The 6,383-nt window shown below is 40.2% G+C and overlaps 1 long non-coding RNA gene across 5 annotated transcripts; it reads right to left on the bottom strand.

The window, feature by feature from the left end:
- Window positions 1–1,007: 1,007 nt before the first annotated feature.
- Window positions 1,008–4,855, bottom strand: LOC122128537. Of its 5 annotated transcripts, none has more exons than XR_006151869.1 (10): window positions 4,524–4,855; window positions 3,814–3,932; window positions 3,449–3,497; window positions 3,279–3,301; window positions 3,109–3,174; window positions 2,437–2,497; window positions 2,290–2,340; window positions 1,829–2,198; window positions 1,596–1,652; window positions 1,008–1,496 (listed from the first exon to the last, which is right to left on the bottom strand). It is a non-coding gene; the product is annotated as an uncharacterized LOC122128537 (long non-coding RNA). The 5 variants fall into 5 exon arrangements; XR_006151868.1 differs by having other exon boundaries at window positions 3,279–3,362; XR_006151866.1 differs by having other exon boundaries at window positions 3,279–3,497.
- Between the last annotated feature and the right edge of the window lie 1,528 nt (window positions 4,856–6,383).

Consider the following 6,383-nt stretch of genomic DNA (forward strand, 5'->3'; position numbering starts at 1 on the left):
GATGAACGATAACAACCCGCCTCACCCGGAAAGCTACCTCGATTGCGAGTGACACCAGCCACCCCGCACACAGTCTGTTCAGCCTCCTACCCTCTGGAAGAAGGTATAGGAGCCTCCGTTGCCGCACCACTAGACTCAGAGATAGCTTCATACACCAAGCTGTCAGAAAGCTAAATTCTCTCCCCTCACTCCCCCCAGCCATATCCGTCAGTCTGACATGGGGCTGAAATCCCCCCCCCCCCCCCCCCCCCCCCCCTTAAATCACTCAGGACTCTGCAACAAAACTGTCTCTTGCACTTTTATCACCTACGTTTACCATAACCACTTACTGTTATACCTGCACTGGGAATGTAACAAATACATCTTACAGGATGTCTTTTTGCTGCCATTACTAAATTGCCTTTTTTGGACCATAACCTCACTTTAAAGAAAAAACTTATGCTGCTGCTGCTGTACGTGTATCTGTATGTTTTTTTATATCTATATGTATATCTATATGTATCTAAATGTCTTGTCTTATCTGTTGTTGTGCCTGTGCACTTTATATGTTTCACCGTGGGAGAGTGGGAAACGTTTTTATCGATTCCTTGTATGTCTGACATGCAGGAAATTGACAATAAAGCTACTTTGACTTGACTTGACTTTGACTACAAGCTCCTTTCAATTAGGCTATTGCTTTTACCATGGTAAAGATAATTTCAGCTTTATATTTATAATACAACAGTTCATCTGGCATAATTACATTTTGAGTATGTTAACTCCACTCCAATATGCGTTATTTAAAGAAAAAAACTAAATTCTCGCTGCCGACTGTGCGTCGAAAACTTTATTTATTTTATGAAAAGCTAAATATTTGACACCACAATCAGATCTTTACCTCAGTGCTTACCATCTTTTCTGTGATTTTCTCCAGATTGTGATTTAGCCTATATTGTTACTGGACTGTGTGTGTAAAAGTGTGTCAATCAATAAGACTGACTCTACATATAAACAAAACCACAAATCACTTTTTATCATAAGAACATTTAATCAGGACGAAACAATAATAAAAAAAGAATGCTTTATCAAAAAAACTACATATTACACACACACGGCACACAAACATATGGCAGTTTTTATAAAGTAAACAAAGGTACATCAAAACAAGAAACATTGATGCACAGAAACGCATAACATTTTAAAATACAACTTAAGAATAACAGGCACTAAAGTTCACCATCGAACATAGCATTTACGTGGAGGTGCTGTTGACCCACACAATTTTGGAGAAACACCTCCATGTCCTCTTGGTGTGTGAAAATGAACAAGAAGGGGTCTTTAGTCTCCAGGTCATGGGTCATCAGGTCATCTGCGGTTTTCAGCTTGCGCAGTGCATCCTCTTTTTCCGCCTCTGTCATATGAATAATTGTGGGAAAGGAGACACGTCCCTGGAACCGCGTCATATGGCGCCTTGTCCACTCCACTGCAGTTGTCAGGTCTGACATGATGTTTGTGGTCTGGGTTAGGAAGGGAAAGAAGAAAAAAAAGGGTTTAGTAGATTTGACATTATTCAAGGGAGCTCCCATATTACACCATACCCTGACAGGTTACCTTACCTCCACACTTGGTCTTTTACAAGGAGGGGGGGACAGTCACAGTCAGGGCCTCCACCGCTGCATCAAGGTAAAAAGGAGTTTCATTGAACAATCACTATAAAACACTATACAATTGTCTAACACAACCTTGCCATGCACATATGTCAAGTATGTTGTAGAACAGATCACAGTCTCTATAAAGTCATGAATTGTCCAGAGAAACATGTCCAAAAACTTAAGAAAGAAAATATTACCACACTGTCCTGCTGTGTTGGTTGTCTGTGGCCTCCTTTTTCTGCTTTTGCCAGATGACAGCCTTCAGCAGAGGTTTGACATAAGTAAATCTTATGGATGGCAACATATAGAAGGGTTCAAATGTCCAAGTTTTTCATAAGAGTTAAATACAGTTGGAAAAACCCTAGTTAATAGGAGTGTTCTTGGTGGAAAGTTGTCCAGCAACAGAATTGACCACCATCGCCTTGCAATGTTCATGTCCGACTAGTTTGTGGAAAAGCACACATTTTAATTGAAACATAGACCTTATAAGATGAAATGTTAAAAAGCGTTTGAAAAACACACCTCCGTGAAGTCAAAAGAGAGGCCAAAGACGATGTAGGCAGCATACTGTAAACAAACAAATTGAAGTATCCATGAACAAACCACAAGATTACAGGAAGAAATTATGCAAGGAACACAGGATAGCAATATTTCTTACCATTAGGATGAACACCCCACAACTATTAGAGCCTCTCTGCTTGGGAATGCCCTGTGTTAAGTTAAAGGTTAGAAAAATACATCAAAAAAGGTTTAAGAAGAGGTAAGCTGTGAATTGTTACAATTCCCCTCACACACACTGGCATACCTCAAGGTTGTCACATGAAAACTCTGTCCAGGGACCCTCACTGATCTCCTGAGAAAGTTCTCTGAAAAAAAAAATGAAGAATGGAGAAAAACGGAGTATTATAATCACAGATGTGCACTGTACTACAATGCAGGTCCTTCAGATTTTCTAACTGCTGGGAAATGTAACTTGGGGTTTTGAACAGGAACTACCCCATAGAGAAAAGATCCAAAGAAAAAAAAAGAGATGACAGAGTAATGATTATGGAACCATATTAACTACCATATGCCATGAGCACTTGCTTGGGTGTTTCCATTTCAGCAGGTGGAAAATTATGATTCTCTGATGCAGAATTCCTTTCATGTCACAAGTCATGACAAACACTGGGTGGGGGGGCATTTTAGGATGAAGACAGCATGGCATATGGTATATAGAACCAAATGAACTGGCAAGTAAAAGAGAACCTTCACGCAAGAACATTCCCTACAAATAACCTGTATTTAGCTGTGTAAGCGGCATCACCAATGCCAGGGCCTCCCATTGAGTTGAGGAAAAATATTTGTTTCTGTTTGGGCTTCAAGATCTGAAATGGTGCACCCCCGAATGATGGAACATGAAGAAACATGTACAAAACATAACTGATATCCATCTCATAAATGGGAAACACGAAGCACTAATTTAATACCAACTCACACATATCATCGAATGACCTGGTTTCCATGATGGAAGGAGCACAGCGTCCTGCATTTTCACATCAACCTACAGACAGACAGAAGCATTATATGTTCATGCGCTATGTTTAGCTTTGAATGACAAACACTTTAGTATGAAGAATAACTATAAATCATTATATTGGTACATACAGGGAGGTGATCCATGGGGTCTGCTGAATATGGGGGCAACCAGGTGAGAGTCACATGGCAATTAGCAGCAAAGATGTCAATGTTCTAAAAAGTATTTTAGGTATCAGTGTGGATGTGAGCAAAATATGCTGACTTGAGTGTTCCAAAACTGTTAAAAAGATCTTTGCTACCTGTTGACTAGCTATTCTTTGTAGAAGCTGGAAACCCAAAATTCAGCACCTATTGGAAAAAAGGGACACTATACCACAAAGCACTGTACTTCACTGTTAAACTGTTAGTATGTCATGATATTCTTAAATTTCCGTCAACTTCTACAGGATTAGCAAGTGTAATGAAGTCCTTTCTCGTTAATGCAATGCCATCAGTGTATGCCACCTCCTCCTCATCGCTCATGCCAAGAGTGTTTTGGAGCTGTCAGAAGCATAATCAAATATATTTTAAACATTTTATACAAGTTCAACATTAACTATATACAAGTACAAGACCACATCAATGTAGTCATCAGCAACCCTTCACCAGGTGTATATATTGATACCTGTTCATGCTGGGACAAACTCAGTGGCTTGCTCCACCTAGATTTGTCCGGAACAAAACTCCTGACAACTTCTGGAGTGGGTTGCCCTACTACCATTTCAGGAGTGAGGGGTGAGGTATCTATACAACAGACAAACCACAAATACACACCAAAATCAGAAATCAATTTACCCCAACACAATAACCTCCGAGTTCTTCATCTGAGATAAACTCAAAACATGTACCTGCACAAACGTTGTATTAGTGCAGCTAATTAACGTTCGGGAAAACTCGCTAACATTCGCTGTCGTCTCAAACACATACCGAAGCAATGAGATTAAACATACACACATGATAGTCGTAGAGTAATATTACTTTCAATGCACGTTTAATTTAACAGTATAATCCATGCACGCTAGATCAAACAGTACATTAAAAGCATGGACGTGGCTCGCGGAGTTTATGGCTAGTCACGTTAATCTAAGAAATATAGAAACTCACGGTCAAAAGGAAAACATTAACAAACTTTCTTTAAAACATGCAAACTGCTGTACGATCATTACAGTGCATGGAAAATAACATAACACATGGGATTCGTCAAAGTTATCAACTTAAACATCAATTTACTTTTAGAAAACTGATATACTAGGGATAGTGCAGAGTACTAGTATTACAGTGCAGGTATTACAATGTACCACAAAAATAAACCTTGCAAACTCAAGGTATTCTTACCTGACATAATGAAAACCCTGGAGCGACTTTAAACTTTAAACCGCACGGAGACTTTCATCCAGCAATGAGAGAGTTGGCAATGACCGATCACGTAGAACGCACGTGCAATTGTCTGTCAACAGTCGATGATGCTGATTGGCGGCTCACTGACTTGTCCCGCCTCCTGCCACAGGCCAATGCCTTGTCCCGCCTCCTGCCATTGGCCTGTACTTCCTGCCGGCACAGGCCACTGAGAGATTTCACTCCCTCTCTGTTTGGAAGGACAGTGCCACTGGTCTCATGACCGCCCAACAGTGTTGTGCAAGTTCACACCTCTCATAAACTAGTTCAAAGTTCAGTTCATACAAGTAAATATGAATCGTTCACGTTCATAGTTCATCATTTAAATTCTGAACTAGTTCATAGTTCAGTTCAGTTCATTTTCATTTTTTTTTTTATTATTGCTCATTTTTCAGGAGGACATAATTTGCACAGAAAGGTGAGATTTTTAGCGTCGGAAACTTTATCAGACAGTGTGTAAAAATCCCACACATAATAATAAGGTGGATCGGATGTAGGCCTACTCGCTGAATCTGCGTCTCTGTTTTCGCTTTCAATGGCCATTTTCATGAGACCGAGCTGTTGTCTTGGAATACGTTGCTTGTTTGGTATACATGTGTGTGCGATGATTCATGGGTAACGTAGTGGTATTATAGGAAATGTGTAATCACTGAGGGTCTGTCGCTACACAATGGTAGTCCTTTGGGGGATCGTAGTCCCTCACATTGCGCATGCTCAGACACAAACGGTTTACGGCATAAGGCTCAACATCAACATCAACATATCTGGCTTGTCTTAACGCATAATGTAGGTTTATTTAACGTAATATTTAGTAATGTTGTAAACGGTTTAAACGTCAACATATGGGGCTTGTCTTAACGCATAATGTGGGTATATTTAATGTTATATTTAATTATGTTGTAAACGGCTAACAGCATAAGGCTCTACGTCAACATATGAAACAAAACTGGGGGGAGACTTTTTGATCCTCCACCTCATCTGTTTTGTCCACTGTGACAACATCTTCTTTGTTTTTAAATAAATGGTCATGTTTTTAAAAAAAACTGGCTTTCGTCGCTTTTCTCCATGATTGAAAACGGATCTGTCGTTGTGACGCATGCGCGCGCGGCTTCGCTGTCGACAGCTAAATTTAATTAGTAATTTATACTGTAATAGCACTTCAATATTACCCCAGTAGACAATAGGCTTTAATCTACTAAAATAGTAGAATGCTATACCATCAGGATACACATTGCAGGATATATCTATAATCTACTAAAATAGTAGAATGCTATACCATCAGGATACACATTGCAGGATATATCTATAATCTACTAAAATATTAGAATGCTATACCATCAGGATACACATTGCAGGATATATCAAAGCGTCTCAGCATCAAACCCAACCTCTTCATCACTTTTTACCTTTGCCATGTAGCCATGTGTTATTTTTACAGTCCTCCCCTGCTTTGGATTTATGGTTCCAGGCAAACAGTATATGCTAACATAGCGAGGACTGCGTTCCCCTGAGTCATACCTGCCGCCTAATTGTCATTCCCATAATGAGGCCTTTGTGTGAGGCGTCCTTTGTGATTGCCTTCATAAAAAGAGCTCTATGTCTCTCTCAAAGAGTCAAATGATTAGCCGTCGTCATACCCTGCCATCTCAATACGCAGCTCTTCTGATTGCGGGTTGTATTCTGTGTGGCTCGCCTCCCCTCGTCCTTTGTGTTTCCACAGCACTGCCTCTTCCCCCCAGCACAGGCCCTGAGTCCACTCTCAGGCTATTGCGGAAATGTTAGGCTAGGCTAGCACTGGCT

The sequence above is a fragment of the Clupea harengus genome, unplaced genomic scaffold (genome assembly GCF_900700415.2).
Source record: "Clupea harengus unplaced genomic scaffold, Ch_v2.0.2, whole genome shotgun sequence".
NCBI classification, from domain to species: Eukaryota; Metazoa; Chordata; class Actinopteri; order Clupeiformes; family Clupeidae; genus Clupea; species Clupea harengus.